Source organism: Balaenoptera borealis (genome assembly GCF_965194805.1).
Source record: "Balaenoptera borealis genome assembly, chromosome: 6".
Lineage (NCBI taxonomy): Eukaryota > Metazoa > Chordata > Mammalia > Artiodactyla > Balaenopteridae > Balaenoptera > Balaenoptera borealis.
Genome location: NC_138863.1, coordinates 10,665,867 through 10,687,411, shown reverse-complemented (window position 1 = coordinate 10,687,411; position 21,545 = coordinate 10,665,867). Strand labels below are relative to the sequence as shown.

Below are 21,545 nucleotides of genomic sequence, written 5' to 3'. Positions count from 1 at the left end.
CATGACCTCATCTAAACCTAATTAACACCCAAAGGCCTTACCTCCTAATACCATCCCACTGGGGACTTAGCATTTCTAACATATGGATTTTGGGGGGTGGGGACAAAAATGTAGTCCAAAACAGTTGCAGTGTCTAGGAAATGAAGTGAAAGGTGAGGTATAAATGTTCTCAACAGCAGACTCAAGATAACATAATCTACAAACTGAAATTTTCGACTTACTGTTTGCATTAGTTTAACTGCTCAGAATGGTGATCACACACTAAAGGAAAGTTTATTTCTGATGAATTATAAAATTTACATATTATTTTTTTTCCTTGTTAGGGAACTTTAAAACAATGTAGGATAAGATTTTAATTAGAAGAATAGAAATACTTGATTAGAAATGTGGATTTTCTGAAACAACTCTTTTTATCCTTAGATAAATAGTCAACCTTTACATAAAAAAAAAATCACTTAACAGAAATATTCAATATATATGATCAATTCTATAATTAACTTTTAGAAAAAGCAGTAAGTCTGTCAGATTTTTAAAAAAATTTGTTTTTGGTAATAAATTGTATTGAGAAGGTAACTTGGCATTTATTAGATTAAACATGACAATATACAATGCCAAAACATCAGTAATTGGTGTTTGAGAATGTAATCTTTATAGAAATAATTTTAAAAATTTATGATAATTCCATTTAGTACATGTTGCCAAATCAACAATCTAATTAAATGTGACAGTCATCAAACAAATGATTGAAATATTGTATAGGGACACATTAGTTATCTGTATATTTTGATGGTGTTTTAATTAACTAAATAACATTAAATTCACTTTATTTATTTTGCATATTTTCTTCAAAACAATTAAAGAAGTAAAGCATTACAGATACAGTTGAAGTGCACTTTGGTTCCTTTCCAGCATCCACTCCTTCTTCACTAGATGCCACTAATATTATTGATTCGGTATTTGTAATTCCAAAAATTTTAAAAATAGTTATTACATAGTAAAATATTTATTTCCCTGCTTTTAAAATTTTTACAAATGGTGTTATTGAAAATGTATCATAGTACATCTAGCTTTATGCACTCTGCATTTTATTTTCAAGATGTCCATATTATATATGTCCATAGGTGTCTAATTTATTCATTTTAACTCTACACAATATTCCATTTTGTAAATATGTCATATTTTAATCATTCATTCACCTGCTCAAGCATATTTCAGTTGTTTCCAAATTTTCACTATTGTAACAATGCTGCAGTGAATATACTTTTGTACATATGTAAAAATATCTTGAGTTATTATACTTAGAAGTGGATTCTGGTCTCATTTTGGCAGAATAAATTGTTCTCTCACATGTCTGTGGTTCCTCCTCATTTCCCAGCCTACTTTACAAGTTGTACTGGTCATATAACTGAGTTCTAGCCAAAGGAATATATGTGGAAGTAATATAGGCCACTTTATGATGGCTCCTTAAAATTTTTTTGTCATTTTCTTGCATTCATTTTACTCATTGGTCAACTGAAGAGAGTTGAGTAGAGGAATTTAAAGAAGCCTAAAATAGGAGGCAAGAGGGTGTTGATCTTTGACTACTTTTATACACACACACAAGCATGCACACACACACACACACACACACACACACACACACACAGCCCTAAACTAAACACTTTCCCACATCCTCACTGCTGTATGCCCAATACAAGCCATCACTATCACCCACCTGAACTGTGTAACAGCTACTTGTCCTGTACTGCAACCTCCATATAGCAGCCCTGATGAACTTACCCTTTCCAAGATCATTTCCCTCCCAGGATAAATCTTTTTTCATTACTTTCTATTTCAAACAGAAAAAAAAATTCACAACTTCTCATTATAGCACACAAGGCTCTGTGTTTCTCAATAGGAGCAATATTAGTATTTTGCAGTAATCCTTTTATGTAAAGGATCTGTCTCACACATTATAGGATGTTTGATATTTTTGACCTCAGGCACAATGTGCCATTGACATTTCTCTTCCTCCTCATAGTTTATTACATCAATAAAGAAGCCCCTGCCACCATCCTCTCTCTCTCTCTCTCTCTCTCTCTCTCACACACACACACACACACACACACACACACACACGCTTACAGCTCTTGGATGAAAAATGGTTTGGCTCTGCCTACTTTTCTGACCTCAACGTACCTCTATTCTTCCCCTTGTTCACTAAGCTGGAGATACAAGAGAGTTCTTTCTACTCATTAAACATGAGGCTTATTCCACGTATTCAGGCCTTTGTACTTGTCTGTCTTTCTTCCTAGAAATCTCCTTAGAAATTTGCTTGTACTACCTCTTCATTATTCAGATATCAAGTATACAAAATAATACCCTCAATATAAAACCACCCTCTATAAAATGCCAACTCCTAAACCTCTCTTCCTTTTCAGCTCTCTTGTATTGTTTACATCGTCTGCTTCCCATACTAGGGTGCATTGTTTTTATTAAGAATTATTTTTTAGAACAGTTTTAGTTTTACAACAAAATTGTGGAGAAGGTATAGAGATTTCTTGTATATCCACTGCTCCCATAAATGGATAACCTCATCCATTATTAACGTCCCCACCAGAATGGTAAATTTGCTACAATTGATGAACCTAATATGACCCATTATAGTCACCCAAAGTCTATAATTTACACTAGGGGTCACTCTTGGCGTTGCACATTCTATAGGTTTGGACAAATCTGTAATGAATGGCATGTATCAATCATTTGATATATATATATATTTTGCAGTTAAAAGCATTTAATAATATGCTTATTCTAATGAAGGTAACATTCAGACTTTCAGAAAACCAAAATCTGACTCATAAAAAAGTAGGGAAACAGGAGGTAAAGGATGTGAATGGATGCTGGGGTACATAGGGAACCACAAAGTAAACATACAAAACAGAAAACTGACATCATTTTTGAATTTTTGAGTTTTGTTTTGTTTGTTTTTTTATACAGCAGGTTCTTATTGGTTGTCTATTTTATGCTTATTGGTGTGTATGTGTCAATCCCAATCTCCCAGTGCGTCCCACCAACCCCTCCTCCCGCCACTTTCCCCCCTGGGTGTCCATAGGAGAAAACTGGTATCCTGATGGTTTCAAAGTGTTCCTAGTTTCTGGTATCCTCAGATGTTCCTTGGCTGGTAGGTGCCATTCTCCTTGTGTCTTCACATGGTCTTCCCTCCCTAGGCATCCGTCTCTGTGTGTAAATTTCCTCTTTTTATAAGGACTCAATCATATTAGATTAGGGCCCACCCTAAGGACCTCATCTCAACTTGATCATCTGCAAACACCTTATTTCCAAATAAGATCACACTCACAAGTACTGAGGGTTAGAATGCAATATTTTAGGGGTACATAATTCTTCAGCCCATCTATCCAAGAGAATAGAATGAAGAAGAAGGAGGAAGAGGAGGAGGAAGAGAAGGAGAAGGGGAAGTTGAATACAGGGATAATAGGTATCACCCAGGGAGCTTTGTTTTTCTCCCCCCAAAATCGTGGAACCAAGAAACTGCTGTGAAGTTAATTTTTTGGGAGTGGTGCTGATACTCTAAAAATAAAGGGGTTGGAATATAATAATAATAATAATATGGTTATTGTTCTATCCTTAATGTGAATCTTTTTTTTTTTAGCATCTTTATTGGAGTATAATTGCTTTACAACGGTGTGTTAGTTTCTGTGTATAATAAAGTGAATCAGCTATATATATATATGTATATATCCCCATATCTCCTCCCTCTTGCATATCCCTCCCACCCTCCCTATCCCACCCCTCTGGTGGACACAAAGCACCGAGGTGATTTCCCTGTGCTATGCGTCTGGTTCGCACTAGCTATCTATTTTACATTTGGTAGTGTATATATGTCCATGCCACTCACTCACTTCGTCCCAGCTTACCCTTCCCCCTCCCCATGTCCTCAAGTCCATTCTCTACGTCTGTGTCTTTATTCCTGTCCTGACACTAGGTTCTTCAAAACCATTTTTTTTTTTTTGAGATTCTATATATATGTGTTAGCATACAGTATTTGTTTTTCTCTTTCTGACTTACTTCACTCTGTATGACAGACTCAAGGTTGATCCACCTCACTACAAATATCTCAATTTTGTTTCTATTTATAGCTGAGTAATATTGCATTGTATATATGTGCCACATCTTCTTTATCCATTCATCAGTTGATGGACACTTAGGTTGCTTCCATGTCCTGCCTGTTGTAAATAGAGCTGCAATGAGCATTGTGGTACATGACTCTTCTTGAATTATGGTTTTCTCAGGGTATATACCCAGTAGTGGGATTGCTGGGTCGTATGGTAGTTCTATTTAAAGTTTTTTAAGGAACCTCCATACAGTTCTCCATAGTAGCTGTATCAATTTACATTCCCACAGCAGTGCAACAGGGTGCCCTTTTCTCTACACCCACTCCAGCATTTATTGTTTGTAGATTTTTTGATGATGGCCATTCTGACTGGTGTGAGGTGATACCTCATTGTAGTTTTGATTTGCATTTCTCTAATGATTAGTGATGTTGAGCATTCCTTCATGTGTTTGTTGACTATCTGTATATCTTCTTTGGAGAAATGTCTATTTTGGTCTTCTGTCCATTTTTGGATTGGGTTATTTGTTTTTTTGATATTGAGCTGCATGAGCTGCTTATAAATTTTGGAGATTAATCCTTTGTCAGTTGGTTCATTTGCAAATATTTTCTTCTATTCTGAGGGTTGTCTTTTCATCTTGTTTATGGTTTCCTTTGCTGTGCAAAAGCTTTTAAGTTTCATTAGGTCCCATTTGTTTATTTTTGTTTTTATTTCCATCTCTCTAGGAGGTGGGTCAAAAAGGATCTTGCTGTGATTTATGTCATAGCATGTTCTGCCTGTGTTTTCCTCTAAGAGTTTTATAGTGTCTGGCCTTACATTTCGGTCTTTAATTCATTTTGAGTTTATTTTTGTGTATGGTGTTAGGGAGTGTTCTAATTTCATTCTTTTACATGTAGCTGTCCAGTTTTCTCAGCACCATTTATTAAAGAGGTTGTCTTTTCTCCATTGTACATTCTTGCCTCCTTTATCAAAAATAAGGTGACCATATGTGCGTGGGCTTATCTCTGGGCTTTCTATCCTGTTCCATTGATCTATATGACAGTTTTTCTGCTAGTACCATACTGTGTTGATTACTGTAGCTTTGTAGCATAGTCTGAAGTCAGGGAGCCTGATTCCTCCAGCTCTGTTTTTCTTTCTTAAGGTCCCTTTGGCTATTCGGGGTCTTCTGTGTTTCCATACAAACTGTGCAATTTTTCGTTCTAGTTCCGTGAAAAATGCCATTGGTAGTTTGATAGGGATTGCACTGAACCTGTACATTGCTTTGGGTAGTTTAGTCATTTTCACAATGTTGATTCTTCCAATCCAAGAACATGGTATATCTCTCCATCTGTTTGTATCACCTTTAATTTCTTTCATCAGTATCTTATAGTTTTCTGCATACAGGTCTTTTGTCTCCTTAGGTAAGTTTATTCCTAGGTATTTTATTCTTTTTGTTACAATGGTAAATGGCAGTGTTTCCTTAAATTTTCTTTCAGATTTTTCATCATTAGTGTATAGGAATGTGAGAGATTTTTGTGCACTAATTTTGTATCCTGCTGCTTTACCAAATTCATTGATTAGCTCTAGTAGTTTTCTGGTAGTATCTTCAAGATTCTCTATGTATACTATCATATCTGCAAATGGTGACAGTTTTACTTTCTTTTCCGATTTTGTTTTCTTTTATTTCTTTTTCTTCTCTGATTGCTGTGGCTAAAACTTCCAAAACTATGTTGAATAATAGTGGTGAGAGTGGACAACCTTGTCCTGTTCCTGATCTTAGAGGAAATGGTTTCAGTTTTTCACCACTGAGAACACTGTTGTCTGTGGGTTTGTCATATAAGGCCTTTATTATGTTGAGGTAAGTTCCTTCTATGTCTACTTTTTGGAGAGTTTTTATCATAAATGGGTGTTGAATTTTGTTGAAAGATTTTTCTGCATCTCTTGAGATGATCATATGGTTTTTCTCCTTCAATTTGTTAATACGGTGTATCACATTGTTTCATTTGTGTATATTGAAGAATCCTTGCATTCCTGGGATAAACCCCACTTGATCAGGTTGTAGGATCCTTTTAATGCGCTGTTGGATTCTGTTTGCTAGGATTTTGTTGAGGATTTTTGCATCTATGTTCATCAATGATATTGGCCTGTAATTTTCTTTCTTTGTGACATCTTTGTCTGGTTTTGGTATCAGGGTGATGGTGGCCTTGTAGAATGAGTTTGGGAGTGCTCCTCCCTCTGCTATATTTTGGAAGAGTTTGAGAAGGATGGGTGATAGCTATTCTCTAAATGTTTGATAGAATTCACCTGTGAAGCCATCTGGTCCTGGGATTTTGTTTGTTGGAAGATTTTTAATCCCAGTCTCAATTTCAGTGCTTGTGATTGGTCTGTTTATATTTTCTATTTCTTCCTGGTTCAGTCTCAGAAGGTTGTGCTTTTCTAAGAATGTACCCATTTCTTCCAGGTTGTCCATTTTATTGGCATATATTGCTTGTAGTAATCTCTCATGATCCTTTGTATTTCTGCAGTGTCAGTTGTTACTTCTCCTTTTTCATTTCTAATTCTATTGATTTGTCTTTTCCCTTCTATTCTTGATGAGTCTGGTTAATGGTTTATCAATTTTGTTTATCTTTTCAAAGAAGCAGCTTGTAGTTTCATTGATCTTTGCAGTCGCTTCCTTAATTTCTTTTTCATTTATGTCTGATCTGATTATTTTGATTTCTTTCCTTCTGCTAAATTGGGGGTTTTTTTGTTCTTCTTTCTCTAGTTGCTTTAGGTGTAAGGTTAGGTTTTTTATTTGAGATTTTTCTTGTTTCTTGAAGTAGGATTGTATTGCTATAAAATTCCTTCTTAGAACTGCTTTTGCTGCATCCCATAGGTTTTGGGTCGTCATGATTTCATTGTCATTTTTTTCTAGGTATTTTTTGATTTCCACTTTGATTTCTTCAGTGATCTCTTAGTTATTAAGTAATGTATTGTTTAGCCTCCACGTGTTTGGATTTTTTACAGATTTTTTCCTGTAATTGATATCTAGTCTCATAACACTGTGGTTGGAAAAGATACTTGATACAATTTCAGTTTTCTAAATTTACCAAGGCTTGATCTGTGACCCAAGATATGATCTATCATGGAGAACTTTCCATGAGCACTTGAGAAGAAAGTGTATTCTGTTGTTTTTGGATGGAATGTCCTATAAATATCCATTAAGTCCATCTTGTTTAATATGCCATTTAAAGCTTGTGTTTCCATATTTATTTTCATTTTGGATGATCTGTCCATTGGTGAAAGTGGGGTGTTAATGTCCCCTACTATGATTGTGTTACTGTCGATTTCCCCTTTTATGGCTGTTAGCATTTGCCTTATGTATTGAGGTGCTCCTATGTTGGGTCCATAAATATTTACAATTGTTATATCTTCTTCTTGGATTGATCCCTTGATCAATATGTAGTGTCCTTCTTTGTCTCTTGTAATACTCTATTTTAAAGTCTATTTTGTCTGATAGGAGAATTGCTACTCCAGCTTTCTTTTGATTTCCATTGCATGGAATATCTTTTTCCATCCTCTCACTTTCAGTCTGTATGTGTCCCTACGTCTGAAGTGGATCTCTTGTAACAGCATAGGTACGGGTCCTGTTTTTGTATCCATTCATCCAGTCTATGTCTTTAGGGTGGAGCATTTAATCCATTTACATTTAAGGTAGTTATCGATATGTATGTTCCTATTACCATTTTCTTAATTGTTTTGGGTTTGTTATTATAGGTCTTTTCCTTCTCTTGTGTTTCCTGCCTAGAAAAGTTCCTTTAGCATTTGTTGTAAAGCTGGTTTGGTGGTGCTGAATTCTCTTAGCTTCTGCTTTTCTGTAAAGGTTTTAATTTCTCCATGGAATCTGAATGAGATCCTTGCTGTGCAGAGTAATTTTCGTTGTAGGTTTTTCCCTTTCATCACTTTAAATTGTCCTGCCACTTCTTTCTGGCTTGCAGAGTTTCTGCTGAAAGATCAGCTGTTAACCTTATGGGGATTCCCTTGTATGTTATTTGTTGCTTTTCCCTTGCTGCTTTTGATATATTTTCTTTGTATTTAATTTTTGATAGTTTGATTAATCTGTGTCTTGGCGTGTTTCTCCTTGTATTTATCCTATATGGGACTCTCTGCGCTTCCTGGACTTGAATGACTATTTCTTTTCCCATATTAGGGAAGTTTTCGACTATAGTCTCTTCAAATATTTTCCTAGTCCCTTTCTTATTCTCTTCTTCTTCTGGGACCCCTATAATTCGAAAGTTGGTGCCTTTAATATTGTCCCAGATGTTGGTCTCTGAGACTGTCCTCAATTCTTTTCATTCTTTTTTCTTTAATCTGCTGTGTGGTAGTTATTTCCACTATTTTATCTTCCAGGTCACTTATCCGTTCTTCTGCCTCAGTTTTTCTGCTATTGATTCCTTCTAGAGAATTTTTACTTTCATTTATTGTGTTGTTCATCATTGTTTGTTTGCTGTTTAGTTCTTCTATGTCCTTGTTATACGCTTCTTGTAATTTCTCCATTCTATTTCCAAGATTTTGGATCATCTTTACTATCATTACTCTGAATTCTCTCTCAGGTAGACTGCCTATTTCCTGCTCATTTGTTTGGTCTGGTGGGTTTATGCCTTTCTCCTTCATCTGCTGCGTATTTCTCTGTCATCTCATTTTGCTTAAATTACTATGTTTGGGGCCTCCTTTCAGCAAGCTGCAGGTTTGTAATTCCCATTGTTTCGGGTGTCTGCCACCAGTGGGTAAGGTTGGTTCAGTGGGTTGTGTAGGCTTCCCGGTGGAGGGGACTGATGCCTGTGTTCTGGTGGAAGAGGCTGGATCTTGTCTTTCTGGTGAGCAGGACCGCATCCAGTGGTATGTTTTGGGGCATCTGTGAACTTATTATTATTTTAGGCAGCCTCTCCTCTAATGGGTGGGGTTGTGTTCCTGTCTTGCTAGTTGTTTGCTATAGGGTGTCCAGCACTGTAGCTTGCTGGTTGTTGAGTGGAGGTATGTCTTAGCACTGAGATGGAGATCTCTGCGAGAGCTTTTGCTGTTTGATATTACGTGGGGCTGGGACGTCTCTGGTGGAGCAATGTCCTGATCTCAGCTCTCCCACCTTAGAGGCTCAGGACTGACACCCGACCAGAGCACCAATACCTGTTCTGAAGACTAGGAAGTCCAAGTTAAGGTGCTGGCAGATTCAGTGTCTGTTGGGACACTGACAGCACAGGCAGCAGTCACAGACTGCAGTCTTCTCACTGTAGCCTCACATGGCAGTGACTGCAGCATCAGGGTCAGATGTGAAGTGCATGAAAGTGATCTGTTGTTGATCAGAGTTAAAATACTGAAGTGGTGCTCTATAACCATTTTCACACAGGTGCAGTCTTCCAGAACAGAGTCAGAGCCTCTCCTATACAAGGTTTTGGTTAGCTTAGGGATTCAAGCATTGGCGAACATTTATAAGCAGGAGTGTTTAGGGACTGACAGACTTTCAAGGGTGATCCTGTGGTCACTAGAGTAAGGCTCTTATGGACCCACTGACTTCCAGAAGCGTGGCTCCCCTGACAGAGTATCATTTGATATTAGTGTCCTGAAATTTGGTCGTTATTTTCCTAAAAAGGTTTCTTCTTTTGTCTATCTAGAATTTTGTTTGGATCATATTGGATGTTCCATAAATATTAACTGTATTGTACTGTTGGATATTCCATAAATATTAACTGTATTAAGCATCATGAATGAATCTAAATCTCTACCTCAAAAAAACCATCCCTGATCAAACTAGCTAGAGTAGCTCCCACTCGTTCTTTATCATATAATCCTGCAGCACATATTGGTATCTAATCCACTGTATTTATTAAAAGAATTTTGATGTCTTTCCCCACTAGAAGGCAAGCTCCTTAGAATAAGGATTAAAGTCTTATAATCACACTAGTTCCAACCCCTAGAAATGTGCATAGATCTTAGAAGATGCTAACAAATATCACTTGACTGAGTAGGCTTTTCCAACTCAATGTTTATTGGTTATAAGCTTGGGTTTTGACATATTATTTATTATTATTTACTTGGAAATATATATCTTTTTTTAAAGAATTGTGAATTGTATACATATTTTAATAATTACTTAGAGTTGGTTCTATGTTTAAATGATTTCGTTGCTCTCTGATAGCTCTAATATATTACAAACTTCCCATTCTTTAATCCTAAATTTTGGTTCATTTCATGAGTAGTGGAGTAATATTTTAAGTGTTTTATTTTATGTTTTACTTTCTATTAGTCTTCTCTGGAGATCATACAAAATATTATCTGTTCTGTTCCATTCCATAATTGTGAGGGCAAAGTGTGGGCCAGGACAATAGCTTGAGCAGTTACTGCATTAAGAGATGCCTGCAGATCCCAGAACAGAAACAGCTGTTTCCTAAAATTACCCAGAAGGCAGCCCTAAGACCACAGAGAGGAAAGCCTGTGGTTTATTTGAGCAGAGGAAAGAAACTTAGGTGGTTTTGAAAATTCACCTTGTCTTGGGTGCACCCAGGAACAGCAAAGTGATACTAGACCAAAGCAGACTATGTGCAGAGAGACAATAAACCTGACAGCAGTAACCTGTGCAGACTCATACCCAAGAATTGGGGGACCCCTTACTCAACTGAGCAAGATGACAGAACACAACCAAGGCACATCCTCTGGAGATGTAGAGAAGGGGGACGAGGGGAACAAAATGGAGAGGGGAACAAAAAGCCATAGCTTATACAGGTTGTTGGAAGAACTCAGTTCTTTATGGTTGTAGGGCTGAGGCATTTAGATCCTTGACCCACTCCTATTCAGAGGCAGTTCACCACGTGACTGGTTGCTTCTCCTTAAAGCCAGCAAGAAGATCTTGTGGATGCTTTACCCTGTTTGAAAGATTTTACCTGATTAGCTTAAGCCCACTGAGGATAATCTCCCTCTTGATTAACACAAAGTCATCTGATTAGGGACCTTGATTACATCTGCACACTCCTGCCATCTTTGCTGCATAACTTAATCATAGTGGTGACATCTATCACATTCACAAATCCTAGTCACACTCAAGGGGAGAAGATGTTACAATGGTTTGGGCCTTAGAGAGTCATCTTAGAATTCTGTCTACCACACAGTCTGTTCCTTAATTTATTTCTCTCCTCTTCCAGTTTATAATAAGCAGCAAGAAGAAAACAAGTAACTCCTTCAACATTTTACTTGGAAATCTCCTTGCTTAAATCAACGTTTATTAGTCATAGTTCTGATTTCCACATAAGTGCAGATGACGGTGTCAATAAATTTTCTGACACCATATAACATGGATCTTTCTTCCTCCAGTTTTGCATAACATGTTTCTCACTTCCTTTTAAGCTCGCACTGACAATATCCTTAATGTCTATAATTTTACTAATATTCTGTTAAAGACAATTTGGGCTTTCTCTAATATGCTACTCAAAATCTTTTCAACTTCTGTCCACTGCCTGTCTTTCCAATCTTTGTCCACTTCCTGGTTGCTAAGCCAGTGCCAAATATTTAGGTATTTGTTATGACATTACCCCAGTCCTATAGTGTAACAAAATCTATATTAGTTATCTATTGCTGCACAACAAATTAGCTGCCAAATATAGTGGCTCAAAACAGCAACATTTATTTTCCTTGTTTCTGTAGGTCAAAAATAGGAGCGTGGCTTAGCTTGGTCTTCTGTGTCAGGGTCTCCCACAGGCTGCAATCAAGATATCAGCTGGCGGTGCAGTCATAACAAGTTAATTGGGGAAGGACCCACTTCTAAGCTCACTCGATTATTGGTGGGATTCATTTCCTCATGGGATGTTGGACTGCGAGCCTTGGTTTATTGCTGACTGTTGGCCAGAGGACATACTCTGGTCCTTAACACTTGGGCCCCTCTAAAGGTGAGCTTACCACATGACAATTTGCTTCATCATAGCAAGCAAGAAGAGCCAGAGAGAGAACATATATCAGCAAGATGAAAATCTCAGTCTTCGTAACCAAATTTCAAGAGTGACATGCCATCATTTTTGCTGTATTCATTTGTTAGAAGGAAGTCACTAGGTCCAACTCACACCCAAGTGAGTTATAAGGGTGTGAATGCTAAGAGGCTGGATCGTGGGGGCCATTTCAGAAGCTACCTACCAAACAGGTAGTAAAGGGCAGATCTAAGATTAGAATTTAGGCAAGTTGACCCTAGAGTTTAGGCCTCAGCCTTTCTAATCCAAATCTGTTCTAAAAAATTAAACTATCAAATACACTCCATTAAACATATAGTAGCAATAAGAATAACACACTTTGACTATTATCAATGCACCCTACATTTTTAACATCAAATTTAAAGGTTATCAAAATGCCTCGTATGTTAGCGATGATAATGTGACAAATACAGTAATATCTCTTTAGAATATGCATTTTTAATCTCTCTTTTCTATTATATGATGGTGGGTGGGTGTTTCTATCCATTTCTACCACCATGTAACCATTACTCTTAAGTTTTCATCACAGATTTTTGGAAAATCTGATGAAATTATAAACCCTAACTTTTAAAAAAAATTGATGTGTCATGCACACTTCGTTATAAAATGTTATGGGCTTATGAACTTCTTGTTGTCAACCCATACAGACATCTCTGTCTCGAGGACTTCACACTCATGCAAATTTGCTCAAATTTTTAGTGAAATTCTTTCTATGGTTCCAGTTTCACAGCCTTAGACTTTATCCATAAGACCCTACCTAATAGTTCTCCGTAACCTCAAATTCCATGCAGTATTAATCACTTTGTTTACATAGCTCTTTAATGTAGCTCAAATGGTAGAGCACACACTATGCTTTGTAATAATTAGCTCTGTAAATATATCTTTTTTCCTGCAGACCGTGAAGATCCCAGAAACTGAGACTTACTGATTATATCCCTAGTTACTGGCACTGATCTTGGCATACCATAGGGGATGGATGATACTAGATGAAAACTAATCAGTGCATGATTAACAAGGAATATTCATGCTTTATGTATATTGAATGGAATATCCTCTTGAGATAATATAAAAGCTGAAGTAAGTTATCACTGACTCATCTCAATTGGTTAGACTGCCTATATGAATAATAAGTAGCATAAATTTAGTGTAGTGGCCCTCATGGACAAATAACTGACTAAGAACCACAGAACAAGGCTTAAGCAACCTCAAATCTTACAGTATGATGGTATAAGAGGGTGAATTATCAGATGACCACTAAGGTTCCTTTCTGCCTTGAGTTAGATTCATTTATTCAAACTTTTTTTTTTCCCTGCAAAGGACCAGATAGTAAATATTTTAGCTTCATATGCCAAGAGGACATGTATTCTACCTTGTAATGAGAAAGCATCCATAGACAATACATACCATGGCTATATTCATGGTCAATAAAAAATGGATATTGGGCAGGATTTGGCCCTTGGGCTATAGTTTGCAGACCCTAGTTTTATTCAAACTAATAGAGAAGCTTTCATGAAATAACATTTTGGAGGACACAATGAAATATGAGAGAAAGAAAGAAAGTAAGAAAGAAAGAAAGAAAGGAAGAAAGGAAGAAAGAAAAGAAAGACAGAAAGAAAGAAAGGAAAGAAAGAAGAAAGAAAGAAAGAAAGAAAGGAAGGAAGAAAGAAAGGCTTCCCTGGTGGTGCAGTGGTTGAAAATCTGCCTGCCAATGCAGGGGACACGGGTTCGAGCCCTGGTCTGGGACGATCCCACATGCCGCGGAGCAACTAGGCCCGTGAGGCACAACTACTGAGCCTGCGCATCTGGAGCGTGTGCTCCACAACAAGAGAGGCTGTGACAGTGAGAGGCCTGCACTCCGCGATGAAGAGTGGCCCCCACTCACCATAACTAGAGAAAGCCCTCGCACAGAAACGAAGACCCAACACAGCCAAAAATAAATAAATAAATAAATAAATTTAAAAAAAGGAAGGAAGGAAGAAAGAAAGAAGAAAGAAAGTGCCCAGATAAGCTAGTCCTGAAAACCTGACCCACAGAAACTATGACAATAATATGTTTATTGGTTTTTAAATCCACTAAATTTGGGAATGATTTGTTATATAGCGATAGATAACAAATAATTATCCCAAGTATTCTTTAAACTAAAAATACCAAACCTATTTAAATGAGTTTTGTAACTAGAAAAGCTTTGATAGTTTGGAATGGGACAGATAGATACATGTATGCAATAGTAAAGATTGCAATTTGCTGGGGATAGTAGTTAAAAGAATAGGCTTTGCCTTTCAAGAAATCTGGAACTAAATTCCTATAATGTCACTTGTTCACTATGTGACCCTGGATGAAATATAAATATTATAATATTAATAGCCAACATAAATTGAGTATGGATATTCTTTTCAACTTTTCAGCATTTAAGCCTCACAACAATCCTATGAAGTAATTGTTACTCTTATCAACGGAAAGATAAGTTGTCTAAAGGGATTGGGAACTTGAAACATGTCAAGCACACTCAGCAAAGCAAGTCTTGACTGATTTGTCCAGTAAAGATATAATGATTCAGTCAGTTTATTACTCATGTGAAAGGACGAGCAGCCAAGGGTGTCAGCTCCCAGATCCTAGTCCTATATACACAAAAGAATGTCATCAAAGCAACAAGAGCCAGGTGGCAAAGCAACATGTGTTGTGGAACGCCCCATCGCTGAGGACCCAATTGTATACTAAGTACAACTGCACAGTTGTATACTACTGCTCTAGAGTTTTATAGTCTGCAACAATAGCTTGAGGGGACATGGCAGAAAGTGTCATACTCATCAGAAATGGGAGGCAATAAGAAACTATCGCTTGATAGCATCCCAGGAAGTTAGGAAACAAGAGAGAGGCAGCTCCCGGGAAGCTCCTCACAAACCTCACATCCTTTCATGTTTCCAGAGGATCACATGTGTCCCACCAAGACTCAGATTAATTTGTGGAGCAAGCCTTTGCTTATGTGGCAAATATGGATATGCACAAACTCATCAGGGCAGCATGGTGGAGCCATTTCCCTATAAGATCTTTTGATTTTGGAGCCCACAATCTTAATCACAGCTCTATAAGTTTTAACTGTATTATATAAAATACCTAAAAGGACAATAAAGATACTTCCTACCTCACAAAATTGTATTGAAGACGAAATGAGGTATGTTTTAAATTAATTCAGTGATATCTGATGTATAGTTAACATCTAATAATTATGAGATATTTATTATTTTTCTGTTAAATCAGCTGAAATTTCTAAAAATATTTTGGGACATAAGAAAGTCAGAAATGTCAGGACTACCTTCTAGGCAAGGCATCAAAATGCTTTCTGAATCAAGATGAAAAAGAGATGCACAAATTTTAATGATAAATTTCTTGATTATATTATAGTTCTTTTCAAAGATTTTCTTTTTAAGTATAACATTTATGGTAACTGGTAAATAAAACATTTAATATACTCAATTCTTGCCCTTGCTAGATACCTATATGCTTAATGTAAAGACATATTTATTTTGCAGCTTCTCTTTCAAAATACTTTCAATTTTCACTTCAAAAATCGAGCCATTTTATATTACCATCAAAAAATATATTAAATGTTCACCATTTAAAACTGAATTTAAAACAATTTTGAACACACTCTGCCAGACATTGTATCAGGCAGTTACAGGCATGGTATCTATTCATAGACCATAATCATGGGCATTATATTACAAATGGCTTAATACATTTTTCGAGGAGAAACTTAAGGATAAATTCACTATAATAAAAAATTGTATTTGTTTTAAAAGAGAAAGGAGGTGGTTTCTAAATGAGCCATTAGCTTGGGTCCTGAAACCATAATTTTGAAAGCCTAAACCTGAGCAGTACTACTGCTTTTGTCAAAAAAAGAGTGGGAAAATTATACCAGTGTTACTGCAAAGGGGTTCAAGTGTTATATATTTCTCTTCACTGTCATGTTTCCATAGAAACGGTGACTGAGAAAAATCAATGTTAATTTTTGCTGCTTCATTGTTTCAGTCTTCACACAACATACATCGGTGTGTTTAAGTATATTTGATTATATATGTACACACATATGCATATTATATAAGAATGTGTATATGAAAACAATAACAGTTTATTATTTATTTAATATTAATAATATTAATTTATTATTGTTTAAAATACACTGAAACTCAAATCCTATATATGGGTGTGAGCTGAGAAAGCAGACTAAAAACCCCAGGTCAAAACAAGGTCCCTTTTACATAACTTTATGTTACCTATTCTTCTTTCATTAAATTGATAAAAATGGGTATGGATAACATAAAGCTCTAGGTAATAGTTATGGATTTAACTACATGTAAACATAATATGGAAATTTGTTTTATTTAATCAAAAGTCTGTACTTCACAGATAAGTTAATATTAAAGTATTTAATAGTAATGACTTTTATACTTCATTTCTATTCAATTCTGTTATTACTTGAAAAGAAAGTGCATAAACTAAACTATCATTATTAAAATATTTATAGGCCATAATTTGGCATATTTAAAGACACTTGACATTTTAAACCTGGAGACTCCTAAAAGAATATGGTGAATATTGTCAGTTCATGTATAAGAAAATTTTGTGTCTTAAATATGGCACATAATGCGAGAGCATTATTGTATTTCTTTGGTTATTTTTCAAATGCTGGATTTTGATGGAAAATTACTACATACTTTATACCACTTTTTCTTAATTTAATGTGAGGGTGTCAGCTTCCTCTGGGAAATAATGCATTTAACATTCTGAATATGGAAATGTTGTAGCAATAATTTGAGCTTATGTGAAAAGTGAAGTCGGGAGGGGTTTAAGCTGAATGTCTCAGGTGCTCTGTTAACTTCTTTCTTAAGTGTTAAACTGTCAGATAGGAGAGCAATATGAATGAGAGGTCCTTTCCAGTGGATGTGTGCTTGTGATAATATATCTTTACCCTTTATAGGACCATCTAGATTTTCATATCCATAGAGCTGTTGGATGTTTCCTTTTCAGTTAATTAATGATATTCATATTATAAATTGTTACTACTTACTGGGCACTTTGTGCTAGGCATGATGCTACATATACTTCACACTTGTCACTTCATTAAAACCTTATAATTCTACAATGCAAGTACTATCATTTTTTTCAGATATCACAGATGGTCTAGAAATCAAATACAGATAGTCTTACCCAAGAGCTTGTCTCTTAACCAATTTATAAACCACCTATTGATAGAAATTGCATTAACTCATAGTATTTCTATTCATTAGGCAAATTGACTATCTGTAGTTTAATCAGTACAGTCTGTGGAAAAGAATCAGTTTCTTTCAACCAACTCAACAAAACCCTCTACCCCAAATTACTTATTTTGTGTATAACATTCTATATCTATTCATTAACTGTAAATTTTAATTAAATAATACAACAATTTATCATAAGCATTTATTTTGTACAGGGAAATATTCAGAATCACACACACTTTTCAGTCTTTGAATCTTCTTTAATTTTGCTTTATTTGTTATCTACAAGTGAAAGGCTTAAATTTGATATGGAAAATAATATGGGTCCTTTAAATAGCCTTCAGTGAAGTTTCACTATTTTTTCTAAAGGCTCGTATATGTCTTTTGTTATATTTTTACCTAGGTAACTTCTAAAAACTGTATAAATTGAATATTTTAAAATTACATTTTATTTTTGTGTTTTGATTTTAATACAGCATGTATTATAACTTTCATTTTTGGTTTTCAATGTAGACTATCTTGCTGCATGATTACAGAAACAAGAGCCCATGCACTTCCAACTCCAACCCAGCACAATAGGGATTATTCTTACATTCCACTTTGGCTTATTTCAATTTCTTTCTCAAATCAGCTTTCATTGTCTAGATTACACTTACTTGTTCAGTCCTTGAATAAAATGTAAAGAAGTTTCAGAATTGCTAACTTATACTCCATTTACCAACCAGAATACTGTGTGCACTCTTTTTTTTAATCTTGAACATTCCAATGTCTGGTCAAATGTTGTTTTTCAAAGTTACTTAGGTCAGTTTCTTTCTTTACAAAATTAAAATAGCCATGTCACTCATTTGTAATATAGTTAGATTCTTTGTCACAGTTATACCTCATCTTGAGATCTCTTTCTGTCTTCTTTGACTTTTTAAAATTTGTATAGAGTAAAATCCATTCTTTGTGGTGTACATTTCTATGTGTTTTGAAATACGCATAGAGTTGTGAATCCACCAGCACAGTACCACATAAAACATTTCTATCATTCAGTCATTGATTTTAGGATCCTGAATTCTTTGGAACTTTCATTGTAGGCAATCATATTGTCTGCAAATAAAAATGCTTCCATTTTTTCCTCTGGAATCTATATAATTTTAAATTTCTTTTTCTTGTCTTATTGTATTGGCTAGGGCTTCCAGTGTGATATTAAAAATGAATGGTGAGAGGAGAAATTTTACTTCTTTCTTGGTCTTAAGAAAAAACACTCCAATCACACATGTTTGATTGTATTTGTGTGTGTTTGAAACTCATTCTTTTTTCAAAATATGTCTAGTTATTACTGCCATTATTTAAGTATTTAGAAGTGTGTTGCTTGGAGGTTTAGGAGGTTGACATTTTTTTTCCAACTGTGTGAAACTCAATCTAAATTATCATCTTCTTCAGAGTTTCACATTCTGGTATTTTATTTCCTTGTTTTATGAGAAAATTAAGAAAACAAAGTAATACTATAAAAAATAAAGGTAGAGTCACGATTGATAGAAACTAAATGCTTGGCTCTTAGGGACTGGATTTTAAATTGTTGTTGTTGTTGGGAAAAAAAATTGATGATTCACCTGAATTTCAAGTAACCCTGATATTTCAGTGTGTGATTAAGAGGAAATAATGGATTTGGGTACACAGCTGTTAAGCAATTAGTGATATATGCAGAGAAAGTCTAGTTTACTGAGAAAATGATAGTAATGTGAACAAATTTCCAAGAATAAAATTTTTTATGATTATGAGCATTTACATGATAGAAGACATGGTTGGATAAGTTATTTTGTGTTTTGTTACATGCTAACTGCATTTTTGTGTATGACTATATAATTCCTTTTTCATTAAGAGTATCTATATAACATCCAGCTGTTAATTTAGGTAGTCCAGACACTGAAGTAAGAATTTCTACCTATGAGGATTATATTCACTAAACTATGGATTCAACTTTTTACTCTAGTTTATCTAAAATACTAAAAAACAAAATATGAATACTAACAGTTTACAAAGAATTAAAAAGAAGGGCATAGAAAAAATATTAATCACCACAAATCTTTTTTAAAAAACTGGAAGTTTTATTTTCTTCATTTTAATATTTTATATCTCTACATTTTTAGAAAAAGCTACTTTAATACACAGAAATTTAGGATAACTTTGTGTTTTTTAAGGTTAGAACCAAAGAATTTTTATTATTAAATAGTAGTTTGGAACATCTTGGTTCAAAATCATGTGTTTGAACATACTGGACATGACATAGGACTTTAAGTAAGAGCATTACAGATTCAACTTTCTTAAGATTTTTGTCCTTGTCAAAAAATTACACAAATTTAAATAATTATTCTACTTATGTTCTTAAAAGAAATATATATCCTTTTTTTCTAAAAATAAACGAGCAGAAGTTTGATCTTTTCTCAAACAATACCTGTAATCACAATCTACAGCCCATGAGGGAAAACTGCAGAGCACATCAAAAGGAAGACTTGCCTTTCCCTTTTAAAGTCTCAGTTTTTAACCCACTGAATTAACAAGCTATACATAGAACAGAAACCTGTATGAAATACAGGTGACATATGATCTTGGGTATGCCATTCTCTGGATTTACTGTTTCATTAATTAATTCAACTCTTTTCTTGTTTTTCTTAATCTGTTCTGAAGAGACAGTTTTCTCACTCTGTGTGTCAAAGTTTCTTACAGTACCCTAATTGTCTAGATACTTTATGATGTCAAAATATCTTGATATACAAACTTTAAATTACCTACCTCCCACTTACACAAAATTCAACCACTACAATATGTCTATGTATTACAGCATTTCTTCATGAAACAAGCCTCTCTCCCTTTCTCTCTCTCCCCTCCCCCTTCTCCAATTGTCTCTCCACTTTTATTAACAGTAAGTGATTTCTGTCCCAATTACTTTGATTATGTGATTATAAATTACAGATCTTATGGTATTGTTTTCTATAATTGAATAAACTTTCTATTTATACGTCATACTTTTTTGCTCAGAGTTCTGCATTTTAGAATGCTGCATAGCAAAGTGTCTTATCTACATTCAAATTATTAATTGCTTCATAAGAATGATTTCCCTAGAAGTGTTTACTGTTTTATACAGCACATTGATGATGTTGTATGATTAACTCTTTTGTTATTCAATGGGAATTATTTGCTATCAGATTAAACAGGATAATTATAGAATTTTATATAAATCTTCCTGTTGCTTAACATATCATTTGTAACGTGGTGGTAAGTGTAACAAAATACCCTCACAAATTCCTTTGTATTTAAAACTGATAAATTATTATTACTTGAAGCGAAGGGTAATCGTGCAATATAGATGTAATCTTCTCTCCAGTGCCTCCTATGTCTACACAGTTTGGTATGATGGAAAATACTATAACTAAATCATGATTTGGTTAAATTTCATGGCCATTATTTCTTTCATAAAATGCTGTCATCTTAAAATAGTGAACATTTGTTTATTTCCTTTCTTTGCCTAAACTAGTATTTAGTCATTTGTATTTTTAATCCTAAAACACATAAAATCACTGAACAGGAAAAAAATAAGATTTAAGAATACCTTAAATTCCTGTCATTTTAGGAGTTATTGATTGTGCGCCCCTCCCTCCAAAAAAAAAAAAAAAAGGCCAAAAATAAAATAATTGTAGCAAAAATTGTAGCCAATTGAAGAGTAACAAAGTAATATGTCAAGGGCTTAATGCACAAATATCATTAAAACTGTGGCTCTTTTTACCTTTGAAACAAATTGCAAGCAATGTTAACTTGAGAGTGTTTTTCAAGGTTAAGACCAGTCATTGCCATTTCTAATAGACTGTTAAATACTGAGTAATTACAGCTTTATTTCCCATAGCCACTGGAAATTTCCTTCACTAGAAATAACAAATGGATTCTTTTCAACTAATAAAATCCCTGGGCAAGAGCACAGGAAGATCAAGTTTCAAGAGGCTGCTGTTGCTATAAACAAGGCATTTTTGCCATATGAACCCCCCAGACTAGATGTTGCTATTAGCTAAATTTCCAAATTCTTTCTACACATTTAACTTCTCCCTGTACCTTTAAATGTTTCATCCAGCCAAATTTTCAGATTCTTGCTTATCATTAAATTCTTAATACACAAACGTTCTTTTTACAAAAACGTGTGGTGGTCGAAAGGACAGGTCTAGAGCCAGAAT

The 21,545-nt window shown here is 34.9% G+C and overlaps 1 long non-coding RNA gene across 1 annotated transcript in view; it reads right to left on the bottom strand.

The window, feature by feature from the left end:
* Positions 1 to 13,628, bottom strand: part of LOC309630721 — a 312,390-nt gene extending 298,762 nt beyond the window's left edge. The window contains exon 1 of the long non-coding RNA XR_014245906.1: positions 8,252 to 13,628. This is a non-coding gene — a long non-coding RNA (uncharacterized lncRNA). The remainder of the gene's footprint in view (positions 1 to 8,251) is intronic.
* Between the last annotated feature and the right edge of the window lie 7,917 nt (positions 13,629 to 21,545).